Consider the following 13,929-nt stretch of genomic DNA (forward strand, 5'->3'; position numbering starts at 1 on the left):
AGTTGGTTTAGAGCACCAAACTCGCTTCACCGACCATTTCCATTGAAGGGCATAGGTGAGTGCTCAGGCCAACTTTGTTGCAAAGAGGTTTGCGGTTTACAGCATACTCTCTCTTTTCTTATTCCTTTCAAGTAATGGATCTCTGAAATTAAAGGGATCACCTTTGCTGCTGTAACCTTCTGCTGTGAACAAGTAGATGAACTGATGGGCCGAGGAGTGGCAGATGGAGTTTAATTTAGATAGATGTGAGACGCTGCATTTTGGAAAGGCACATTTGGGCAGGACTTATACACTTAATGGTAAGGTCCTGGGGAGTGTTGCCAAATAAAGAGATCTTGGGGTTTATGGAAAATAAAGTGGAACATAAAAACCTGTAGAGCTACATAGAACAAATTAAGAGGAACAAATTAAGTATATATGAATGGAAGACAATATGAATAGGTTTGTCAAATCCCGTGACATAAAGGTAAAAAAGCTGAAGGCCATAATGACATAATGTAATAGATTAGGGGTACTGAAACAATGGTAGTTCAGTATGATTAGGATAGTAACATCATGTGACATGCAAACAAATATTGAAGGCTGCAGTGACATAATGTAATAGATTAGGTGCGAAGTAGAAGACCATTGTGGCAGAAAATAACCATAATGTAACAGATTAAGTTTAAAATAAAAGATCATTGTGGCTGGAGATCTTCAGGATGGAATAGGTTAAGTCTAAAAAATAGAAAACCACTGTGGTAGAAATTAGAGAACCGCTGCAGCAGAAAGTGACTCAGAAGACAAAAAGCTTTAGACGGGTAACACGAGCGAACATAATCGGTCTGCTGCATAGCTTCAGAGAGATAACATGAGCTAACATAATCGGTCTGCTGGTAACCTCAGAAAAGCATGATAACTGAAAAGGTATAAAAAAAAACTAGCCCCGAAGGTCGGGGTGGGGGGGCGGCGGGTGGGGGACGATGGGGAAGCCATTTTCTGATTGCCGCAGCTTTTGTTTGCAAATAGTAGTTTAACTTCTTGAAGAACTCCCTACATCTCCTGGTGATTCTCCACGACAGGTGCAGGTTCATCGTTCCTTGAAAGTGGGGTCATAGGTAGACAGGGTACTGGAGAAGGCATTTGGTACGCTTGCCTTTATTGGTCACCGTGATGTAGAGGGGCCAGTTTTTGGACTGGGGTGGACAAAATCAGAAATCACGCGACACCAGGTTATAGGCCAACAGGTTTATTTGACAAGCTTTCAGAGTCACCTGACAAAGGAGCAGCGCTCCAAAGGCATGTGACTTCAAATAAACCTGGCATCATGCGGTTCTGACTTTATCAGTCTGTGTGTTGAGTATAGGAATTGAGATATCATGTTGTGGTTGTACAGGATATTGGTTTGGGCACTTTGAACAAGGAACAAAGAACGAAGAAAATTACAGCACAGGAACAGGCCCTTCGGCCCTCCAAGCCCGCACTGATGGAGATCCTCTGTCTAGCTTGTCATTTATTTTCTAAGGTCTGTGTCCATTTGCTCCCTGCCCATCCATTTACCTGTCCAGATATATCTTAAAAGACGCTAACGTGTCTGCGTCTACCACCTCCGCTGGCAACGCGTTCCAGGCACCCACCACCCTCTGCGTAAAGAATTTTCCATGCATATCTCCCTTAAACATTCCTCCTCTCACTTTGAACTCATGATCCCTAGTAATTGAGTCCCCCACTCTGGGAAAAAGCATTTTGCTGTTCACCCTGTCTATACCCCTCATGATTTTGTAGACCTCAATACGGTCCCCCCTCAATCTCCGTCTTTCTAATGAAAATAATCCTAACGTACTCAACCTCTCTTCATAGCTAGCACCCTCCATACCAGGCAACATCCTGGTGAACCTCCTCTGCACCCTGTCCAAAGTGTCCACATCCTTTTGGTAATGTGGCGACCAGAACTGTATACAGTACTCTAAATGTGGCCGAGCCAAAGTCTTATACAACTGTAATATGACCTGCCAACTCTTGTACTCAATACACCGTCCGATGAAGGAAAGCATGCCATATGCCTTCTTGACCACCCTATTGACCTGCGTTGCCATCTTCAGGGAACAATGGACCTGAACACCCAGATCTCTCTGTTCATCAATTTTCCCCAGGACTTTTCCATTTACTGTATAGTTCGCCCTTGAATTAGATCTTCCAAAATGCTTCACCACGTATTTGCACGGATTGAACTCCAATGTTTGGAAAACTACTTTCAATTCTGGTCTCCTGGCCAAAGGAGGGATGGTATGAAACTTGAAAGGGTACAGAAAAGATTTACAAGGATGTTGCCAGGACTGGAGGGTTTGAACTATAGAGAGGGACTGAATAAGCTGGAGATATTTTCCCTGGAGCATTGGAAGCTGAGGGGTGACTTTATAGAGGTTTGCAAAATCATGAGGGGCATGGATAGGGTGAATAGTCAAGGTCTTTCACCCCGGGTAGGGGAGTCCAAAACTAGGGGGTCATAGGTTTAAGGTGAGATGGGAAAGATTTAAAAGGGACTGATGAGGCAAATGCTTCATGCAGAGGGCGGTGCATGTATGGAATGAGCTGCCAGAGGAAGTGGTGGAGGCTGGTACAATTACAGCATTTAAAGGGCATCTGGCTGGATACATGGATAGGAAGGGTTTAGAGGGATATGGGCCAAATGCTACTAATGGGGCTAGATTATTTTAGGATATCTGGCTGGCATGGACAAGTTGAACTAAAGGGTCTGTTTCCATAATGCACATCTCTATGACTTGATGTGAATGAACAATGGCCATGAAGGCTGAGTTGAACTGTTCACATTTTGGATGAGATTGGCGCAGTGCTTGTTCAAACAAAGCTGCATAGTTTCTAGGTCAAAGTTTCTCTTTGAAAATTGAACCAAGTTCAGATGCATAGGACCGTGTAGGACCAGGGGATGATAGGGCCAAGGGGTGGCCATTCAACCTCCCCTGAACCTGCTGTGTGGCCAGGGCTGATCCCCAGTCTCAACGATCGGTTCTTAGAGTATCGCAGTCCTCCATTATCAGGAATATACCAACAGAACGCAGAGCATAGAACAGTACGGCACAGGAATGACCCTTCTGGCCCACAATATTGGGCTTAACATGATGCCAAATTAAACTAATCCCTCTGCCTGCCTTTGGTCCATATCCCTCCATTCCTTGCATTTTCATGAGCTCATCTAAAAGTCCCTTAAATACCTTTGTTGTGTCTACCTGTGCCACCATCCCTGGCAGTGTGCTCCAGACTCCTACCACTCCCTCGGTTAAAAACTTACCCCTCACATCTCCTTTGAACTTTCTGCCTTTCACCCAAAATGCATGCCCCTTAGGATTAGACATTTCAACTCTGGGAAATAGATTCTGACTGTCAACCCTATCTCATAATTTTATGGGCCTCGAACAAGTCTCTCCTCAGCCTCTGCCACTCCAGAGAAAGCAATCTGTGTTTATCTAGCCTCTCCTTAAAGCTGGTATTGTCTAATCTCTCAGCATCCTGGTAAAGCACCCTTTCCAAAGCCGCCATACCCCTCCTATTACGTGGCAGCTGGAATTGAATACAACATCTGTTTTGAACTTAATCGTTGATCTTCCACCACACTGTAGGTTATAGAATTCCAAAAGTTCATCTGCCCCTGAGTGAAGAAATTCCTCCTCATCTCGGTTCAAAATTACTTGGCATTTAAATGTTTGAATTGTGTACCTAGATATTGACCAGTCTTGTAAGAGACTTGATGAATTTACTTCCATATCTTCTGATATTGCATATGTATTTAGGACATTTTAACAAGGAAATCTTAAAAAAAAGGCTAATTTGTAGCTGACCAAATCAACAGGCCTTTTCATTGATTTATTTGTCTTAATGCATTTTAGATATAACACATCTATGAAATTAAACAAAATATGTACTTGGTAAGGAAGTCCTGTTGTGGGGAGGACGGGAGAGAAAAAGGTGGGCTGAATATTGGAGAGAATTATTAATTTTCAGCACTTTCCATTCAACAATTGGAATTTGTTTAGAACTGAACAGATTATCAATTTGAGTTATTCTTTAAAAAGGTAAATTAATATTACAAATCATATCATTTTATTACAATTTATTCATCTATTTTAACTCCCTGGTAGATATCTCTCCCTCACCAAAGCATAAGTTACAGGGATACAGCAGGAGTGGGTGGGTTTGGGAGGGTTGGTCTTTGAGGGTCGGTGTAGACTCGATGGGCTGAACGGTCTGCTTCCTCACAGTAGGGATTCTATGTTTCTATCAGTTCAATTTATATTCTGTCTTTTCTTGTATATATCCAATTATACACAAGATGCTGCTGCAAACAAAGTCAAAGTTGGCATCAATCTGGCTGCTTATAAATTTGATCAAAGCCCAGCAGTTAACTGTCAACTATCATTAACAAGTGTATTCTTTATGATAACATCGCTACCATCACATGACTCTTGGAGACCAAACACAACACTCCTCTCATATGACACAGATGATTTCTTCCCCTTAAATTGCTATTCTTGTAAGTTGTCGTGATGAGATTAAGGCAATAGGCCCTTAGCAAAAGAGATGGCAAGAACTGTAGATGTTGGAGATGGAGATAACATAGTGTGGAGCTAGAGGAACACAGCAGTCCAGGCAGCATCAGAGGAGCAGGAAAGATGACGTTTGAGGTCGGGACCCTTCTTGAGAAGTGGGGATGTGGAAGGGAGCTGAGATATAAATAGAAAGAGAGGAGGGGCTGGGGCTAGAAAAGGTCGGTAGGATGGTGATAGATGAGTGCAGGTACGGTGTGGTGGGAATTGGTCAGTGGGATGGATGCTGCTTTTTGTCAATTTTGTCAACAGTGCTCAAATTCCAAATTGCTACACAACTAAATCAAAAATTGTTGTAAATTTTTATGATATTTCACTTCATATCTTGAAACAGTTCTGACTGATTTTTGAACAGGAGTGTTTTAGCTGTTTGACATTACCTTGTCTGCTATCCACTGAAACTGTTACTCGCATCATTGTGAAAACAAATGTCCCTAAATGACATTAGTGCAGAATTGGTATCCTAATGAAACCATTAAGTTAGATAAAGTAATATTGAAATCTGATTTATGATCACATTTCAGAGCTGAGCATAACAACATAAAAAACGGTGCAGCAGTAGGCCATTTGGCCCTTCATGCCAGCACTGTTCAACATGATTATTGCTGATCGTGCAATCTCAATATCCCACTCCCGCTTGCTCTCCATAGCTGTTGATTTCTCCACCCACACATCTCTCCTGAATATATCGAATGAACTGGCCCCGATAGCTTCCTGTGGGAGAGGATTCCATAGGTTCACAGCTCTCTGAGTGAAGAAATTCTTCCTCACCTCAACCCTGAACGGCTTACCCCCTTCTTCTTAGACTGTGACCCCATGTTCTGGACTTGGCCAACATTGGGAACATTTTTTCCCACACCTAGCCTGTCCGCTCAGCACTTTGCATGTTTCTATGAGATCCTCCCCTCATTCTTTTAAATTCCAATGAGTACAAGTCCAGTCAATCCAATCTTTCCTCATTTATCAGTCCTGCCATCCTGGGAATTAGTCGCTGGACTCCCTCAATAGCAAGAATCCCCTTTCTCAGACTAGGGAACTAAAACTGCACACAATACTCAAGGTGTGGCCTCACAAAGGCTGTGTATGACTACAGTATAAGGACAGACCTGAGTAACATAGAATATAAGCAAACATAGAACCCCTACAGTGTGGAAGTAGGCCATTCAGCCCATTGAAACCACTGAAGAACATCCAACCCAAAGCCACCCCCAATCCTATCACTGTATTTCCCACAGTAAATCCACTCAGCTTGTACACCCACAGATTCCCTGGGCAATTTAGCACGGCCAACCCACCCTAACCCGCACATCCCTGGGCACTACGGGACAATTTAGCACGGCCAATCCACCCTAACCCGCACATCCCTGGGCACTATGGGACAATTTAGCACGGCCAACCCACCCTAACCTGCACAACCCTGGGCACTATGGGACAATTTAGCACGGCCAACCCACCCTAACCCGCACATCCCTGGGCACTATGGGACAATTTAGCACGGCCAATCCACCCTAACCTGCACATCCCTGGGCACTATGGGACAATTTAGCACGGCCAATCCACCCTAACCTGCACATCCCTGGGCACTACGGGACAATTTAGCACGGCCAACCCACCCTAACCCGCACATCCCTGGGCACTATGGGACAATTTAGCACGGCCAACCCACCCTAACCTGCACATCCCTGGGCACTATGGGACAATTTAGCACGGCCAACCCACCCTAACCCACACATCCCTGGGCACTATGGGACAATTTAGCACGGCCAATCCACCCTAACTGGCACATCCCTGGGCACTATGGGACAATTTAGCACGGCCAACCCACCCTAACCCGCACATCCCTGGGCACTATGGGACAATTTAGCACGGCCAATCCACCCTAACCTGCACATCCCTGGGCACTATGGGACAATTTAGCACGGCCAACCCACCCTAACCCGCACATCCCTGGGCACTACGGGACAATTTAGCACGGCCAATCCACCCTAACACGCACATCCCTGGGCACTACAGGACAATTTAGCACGGCCAACCCACCCTAACCCACACATCCCTGGGCACTATGGGACAATTTAGCATGGCCAATCCACCCTAACCCGCACATCCCTGGGCACTACAGGACAATTTAGCACGGCCAATCCACCCTAACCCGCACATCCCTGGGCACTACGGGACAATTTAGCACGGCCAACCCACCCTAACCCACACATCCCTGGGCACTATGGGACAATTTAGCACGGCCAATCCACCCTAACCCGCACATCCCTGGGCACTACAGGACAATTTAGCACGGCCAATTCACCCTAACCCGCACATCCCTGGGCACTATGGGACAATTTAGCACGGCCAATCCACCCTAACCTGCACATCCCTGGGCACTATGGGACAATTTAGCACGGCCAATCCACCCTAACCCGCACATCCCTGGGCACTACAGGACAATTTAGCACGGCCAATCCACCCTAACCCGCACATCCCTGGGCACTACGGGACAATTTAGCACGGCCAATCCACCCTAACCCGCACACCCCTGGGCACTACGGGGCAATTTAGCACGGCCAAGCCACCATAACCCGCACATCCCTGGGCACTATGGGGCAATTTAGCACGGCCAACCCACCCTAACCTGCACATCCCTGGGCACTATGGGGCAGTTTAGCATGGCCAATCCACCCTAACCCGCACACCCCTGGGCACTACGGGGCAATTTAGCATGGCCAAGCCACCATAACCTGCACATCCCTGGGCACTATGGGACAACTTAGCACGGCCAATCCACCCTAAGCCGCACATCCCTGGGCACTATGGGACAATTTAGCACGGCCAATCCACCCTGACCCGCACACCCCTGGGCACTACGGGGCAATTTAGCATGGCCAAGCCACCATAACCTGCACATCCCTGGGCACTATGGGGCAATTTAGCACGGCCAATCCACTCTAACCCGCACACCCCTGGGCACTACGGAACCATTTAGCACGGCTAATCCACCCTAACCCGCACATCCCTGGGCACTACGGGACAATTTAGCACGGCCAATCCACCCTAACCTGCACATCCCTGGGCACTATGGGGCAGTTTAGCACGGCCAACCCACCCTAACCCGCACATCCCTGGGCACTACGGGACAATTTAGCACGGCCAATCCACCCTAACCCACACATCCCTGGGCACTATGGGGCAGTTTAGCACGGCCAATCCACGCTAACTTGCGCAGCTTTGGACTGTGAGAGAAACCCTGAGCACCCAGTGGAAACACGGGGAGAACTTGCAAATTCCACACAGTCAGTGTCCTGAGAGTCGAATCAAACCCAGGTCCCTGGTGCTGTGAGGCAGCAGTGCTGAGCACTGAGCCACTGTAAATGTGGACTGGTTTATGATGACATTTCAGGGCTGGACTGATCACATGGCTCAGAAAAGCTTTTGATGGATGTAATTATACACTCACATCATAATGTCTTATTGAACAGCCACAGATAACCTCCAAACATTTGTTGAACCCATTACATGGTAGCATTTCATTCGATGTTCAAACTCTCAGGGACAATGTAAGCTGAGTCTAAGACATGATTTATTTCTGTCTACTTTCCCCATCTCCTTTACTGCTGCCTGGTTAAACATTCAGGAGGTTTCTGTGGTTCACAATGGATTCCCACTGTTGCCATCTTTGGAATGTCAGTCCTTTAGTAATATAATCAGAAGAACATTAGAGAGAGGCCAGAGTTTGGAATTTGCTGTCCTTCTCTTCCAGTTTCAGTTGTAGGGTCTAGTTAATACAAGGATTCTCAAATGTCGCTACTCACTATATTGTCTGATCATAAAAATTATCTATTCGATGACCAATAATGTTAAAACAGAGAATTCAGCCAAATAATCTGGGCTGGTACAGCGTCTCAATGGTTCACATGGTGTCTCACAACACCAGGGACCTGGGCTCAAAAATTGTTGTAAATTTTTATGATATTTCACTTCTCATCTTAAAACAGGTCTGATTGATTTTTGAACAAGAGTGTTTTAGCTGTTTGACATTACTATGTCTGCTATCCACTGAAACTGTTACTCGCATCATTGTGAAAACAAATGTCCCTAAATGACATTAGTGCAGAATTGGTATCCTAACGAAGCCATTAAGTTAGATAAAGTAATGTTGAAATTTGATTTATGATCACATTTCAGAGCTGAGCATGACAATATAAAAAACGGTGCAGGAGTAGGCCATTCGGCCCTTCAAGCCAGCCCCATTTAACGTGACCGTTGCTGATGGTGACTGTCTGTGTAGAGTTTGCACGTTCTCACCTGTGTCTGCATGAGTTTCGCCCCCACAGCCCAAAGATGTGCAGGTTAGGATGGATTGGCCATGCTAAATTGTCCAAGGATGTGCAGGATAGGTGGATTAGCCATGGGAAATACAGAATTACAGGGCTAGGTGGGATGCTGTTCAGAAAGTTGGTTTGACTTGACACACCAAATGGCCCGTGTGCACACTGCAGGGATTCGGTGAATACTTTGCAACAACAGAGTTGTCGGGAAATGTTCGGGTTTACATCGCAACAAAGAGGTTTGTATTTGCCTGTCGCCAACACCTTTTATTGCTCACTCTCTCTGCCCTCACTCCTGTGCAGAATCCGATTTCTAAAATCAAAGACAGTACCTTTGCTGGGTGCACCTTTCCCTGTGGAAAAGAAAAGTTCGTGTTAATGATAGCGTCAGCAGAGAGTCAATTAAACTGTTACATCTTCAGCTGAATTGGTTTAATATTTGGATCACTCGGGGGTACAAAGTTACTGTTCGGAGTCAACTTTCAAAAATTAATATAATCATAGATCTATGGGAAAGTAAGAGCAGGAGAAAGCAGCTTGATCTCTTCGAATGAAGAGGAACTATAAACCTGTCAATCTCTGTCTTCAATTTACTCCATAACTTGTCAGGAAGAGTATTATGAAGCTGGAGAGGATTCAGAAGAGATTTACCAGGACGTTACTGGATGTGGAGGGTTTGAGTTATAAGGAGAGGCTGGGACTTTTTTCACTGAAGTGCAGGAGGTTGGGGGGTGACCTATAGAGATTTATAAAATCGTGAGGGGTATAGATAAGGTGAATGGCAGGTACCTTTTTCCCCAAGGATGGGCGATTTCAAGACTTTTTTAAAGGTGAGGGGAGAAATGTTTTAAAAAGACGTGAGTGGTAATTTTTATTTTACACAGAATGTGGTTCATGCGTGGAATGAACTTCAGAGGAAGTGATGGATATGGGCACAGTTACAGCATTTCAAAGACATTTGGGTAAGTACATGAATAGGGAAGGTTTGGAGGGATATTGGCTAAGTGCAGTCAGGTAGGACTAGTTTAGTTTGAGATTATGTTTGGTGTGGACTGGTTGGAGCGGAAGGGTCTATTTCCATGCTATATGACACTGTGACTCTATAACTGAGACTCCATCACCCTCTGGGGCAAAGAATTCTAAAGATTCACACTCTTCTGACTGAATAAATTCCTCCTCATCTCAGTTTAAAGTATCTTAAATTTTGAATGTTTGTATTGTGTGCTTACTTCTGACTATTGGCCAGTCCTGCTGAAAATTTGACACATTTGATGTTGATGGAGATACTGTTTGAAAAGTTAGGTTTATTTTCCAATCTCAATTTGTTTCTTTATAACTTATTTATCTCTTCTACCTTTCTAATGGATAAATACTGATTCATATTACACATTTTACTATAACTTCTGACAATAAAATTATTTTATTCTTTGGTCAAATGTGTCTCGAGAAGGAATTCGGCCAATTAATACATTGCAAGAAAGGATTAAGTGGAAATATTCGAGGTCACTTTGCAGTGAAGGAGTTTGTGTCTATCTGTCTGTCACTAACAGCTTATATTTCTCACTCTGTCTGCCCTACTTCCTTTGAGGTTTCTGATATCCAAAATTGAAGACAATACCTCTGCTGACAAAATCTCGCCATGTGGAACAGACTGTGTCAACAAACAGCGTCTTCAAGCGAACATTTATGTTTTAACCTCAATCAATTTCCATTCAGTGATAAATAGCCTGAGGGGTCTGTGTTGCTCTTTCCAGAATTAAATTGACAATAGATACAAGGGAACGAGAGAAGACCATTTGGCCCCTTTTGTTTGTTCCGTCATTCCAGATCACAAGCTGATCATCTCTCCCAATGCTATCTTCCTGCAACATCCCCATACCCGTTGCTATGAGGAGAAACTAGAATCTCTTCCTTAAAGTTACTCAATGGCTGAGCTTCGACCATTATGGCGGCAGAGAATTCCAAAGAATCAGCCACCTCTCTGAACGAAGGAATTCTTCCTCATCTCAGTTCAATATGACTTGGCTATTCAATGCTGGAATTATTGGCTCACATAGGGCAGTGGGGAGCACCTGAATGGAATGCTCTTTGGAGGGTTGGTGTGGGCTCAATCGGCCAAATGGCTTGCTTTCACACTGTAGGGATTCGACAGATTCTGTACCTGGATGTTGACCAGTCTTGCTGGAAATTTGACACCCTCAATATATTTTAGGGAGGTAGACTGGACCCCAAATTTTTCTTATTTTTAAGGTTGATGTGAAGTGCCGAGCTCCAAATGCGAAGCGACTGGTCAAACTACTGGCATTAAACACCGCACAATTTTTTTAAACACGATAGTCAAAATACAAACAAAGAAAGAGGAAATTAGAATAACATCTCTATTAGAAACTTAACAGAATAATAGGTACAGTAGCTATTACCATTAACTTTTCTAATATGGAAACATCCTATCAACATACCCCTTAGTAAAAAAAGGAAAATTCAGACACAGATTCTTATAAGCAGTTCTTCAATCCAGGAGGGAAGAGCATCAAGATTTGATTTGATTGATTTATTGTCCTATGTATTCTTGTTTACGAACAGTAGGCAGATCATAGTAAGTAAGGACATACAGATCATACGGTGCAAAAAGACTTAGACAGAGACATATGAGTTATGTTGTACAGGGCGTGCGCGGGGCAAGATCAACATTAGCAAGATCAACATAATTTGAAGTTAGAGAGTGCATTCATCAGTTTAATAGCAGCTGGGAACAAGCTGGAAATTAGAGAGAGTGGCAGCTAGGAGACTTTCACTGAAGCTTCCAACTCTTTTGAGGCCATAACAGCTTCTGCTTAAAACTAAACCTAAAAGCTAACCAAAGCTGGAAAGCCATCTCTGTAAGAGCTGGTGGCTTTTGAAAATCCTTACAAATTGTTTACTTTCTTAGAGACAGCTTGACGCCTCTGCTTTCCAACCTCCTTTCGAAAAGAAAGACAGAATAATCTTTTAAAGTGACAGCAGCACCATGCACACCAGTATCTCCAAACTCCACACAAACTGTCACCCTGGAATCAAATTCAAATCCCTGGCACAGGGAGACAATGGTCCTAAACCACTGAGCCACCATGCCCCCACCCCCAACTTTTCAAGAAGACTTTGCAATACAGGAGTATTGCAAAGAAGGAATGTTTCAGATATTGTTACAATGAAGGGGTTTGTGTCTGTCACCAACACCTTTTATTGCTCTCTCTCTTTGCCCTGATTCCTTTGGAGATTCCAATATCTAAAATCAGAGACAATACCTTTGCTTCCATAGCCTTTCCCTGTGGAACAAAGAGGTTGTGTTCATGAACAGCATCTGCAGAGAGTCAATCGCACGTTTACATTTTCAGCACAAAGGATTTAATATTTGGTTCATTCAGAATTGCACTTCCTGAGGGTCGATGGTTCTTTTTGCAAAAATAAGTGAATGTTAGATCCATAAGGAGATGGAGAGGAGGAGACCATTCAGCCCCTAAGCTTGTTCTAACATTGTAGTGTCATAGCGTCACACAGCACGGAAAAAGACCCTTCAGCCCAACTCGTCCATGCTGACCAGATATCCTAAGTTAATCTAGTCCCATTTGCCAATATTTGGCCCATTTTCCTCCTTTTCTATTCATAGATCCATCCAGACGGCTTTTAAATGGTGTAATTGCACCAGCCTCCACCATTTCCTGTGGCAACTCCACACACACACCACCCTCTGCGTTTAAAGGTTGCCCCTTCAGGTCCCTTTTAAGTTTTTCTCCTCTTATCTTAAACCTATGCTCCTCTAGTTTTGGACTCCCCTACCCTGGGGAAAAGACCTTGGCTATTCCCCCTATGCATGCCTCCCATGATTTTATAAACCTCGATAAGGTCCCTAACACTCCAGAAAAAAATAACCCCAGCCTTTTCAGCTTCTCCCTGTAGCACGAGTAGGCTGGCACAGTGGCTCAGTGGTTAGTATTGCTGCATCAGGACACCAGCAGCCCAGGATCAATGCCGCTCTTGGGTGACTGCGTGAATTTTGCACGTTTTCCCTGCATCTGCATGGGTTTCCTCCCACAGTCCGAAGGTGTGCAGGCTAGGTGGATTTGCTGTGCTAACTTGTTTAGGGGTGTGTAGTTTAGGTGGGTTATAGGGGAAATGGGTCTGGGTGGGAAGCTCTGAGGGTCAGTGTGGACTTGGTGGGCTGAAGGGCCTGTTTCCAAACTGTAGGGATTCCATGATTCCAAAGCCAGCAACATCTATGTAAATCTTTTCTGCTCCGTCTCAAGATTAACAACGTCTTTCGGAGATCATGGCTGAGTATCGATCTCACTGCCACTTTCCCCCGTTATCTCCGTATCTATTGAAAGAAGGAGAAAACGGAATTCTGTCAGTCACTATCTTGAATTTACCCAATGGCTGATCATTTACGACTCTCTGGTGCAGAAAATTCCAAAGATGTGTGCTCATATTGTCCCTGGATATTGACTTGTTCTGCTGGGAACTTGACAATTTCTCATTTGTATCTTCAGAAAGCAAAAATATATTTAGGTTAATCGAACAAGGAGTTCTTAAAATATAATTAGTATTTTAACAACTCCCCAACAGCATTTATGAACACGTTTCTTTGTTTCTATCACGTTTAGATCAACAGTTGTTGGGAGATGAAGAAACATGTTGTGTTCCTGAATGTTGGAGAGAGTTCATTGTAAAATTGCATTTGCAACACTTTCTCCTCAACAACTGGCATCAATTTACGTCAGGAAACCCTACATTGCAGATAGCAGCCAGTTCGCCAACTGAATTTGCACTCATCCTCCAATGAGGATTCCACACAGACCCACTCCAAATCCCTGCATTACCCGGCCCGTGGCTGGAGGGCTGAGCAGTGGCGTATGGAGTTCAATTTGGGCAGGTGCAAGGTATTGCATTTTGGTGAAATAAACAAGGGCAGGACTTAGACAATTAAAAATAGGGCCTTGGGTAGTGTTTAGAACAGAGAAACCTAGCAGCTG

This window comes from Stegostoma tigrinum, chromosome 45, assembly GCF_030684315.1.
Source record: "Stegostoma tigrinum isolate sSteTig4 chromosome 45, sSteTig4.hap1, whole genome shotgun sequence".
NCBI lineage: Eukaryota > Metazoa > Chordata > Chondrichthyes > Orectolobiformes > Stegostomatidae > Stegostoma > Stegostoma tigrinum.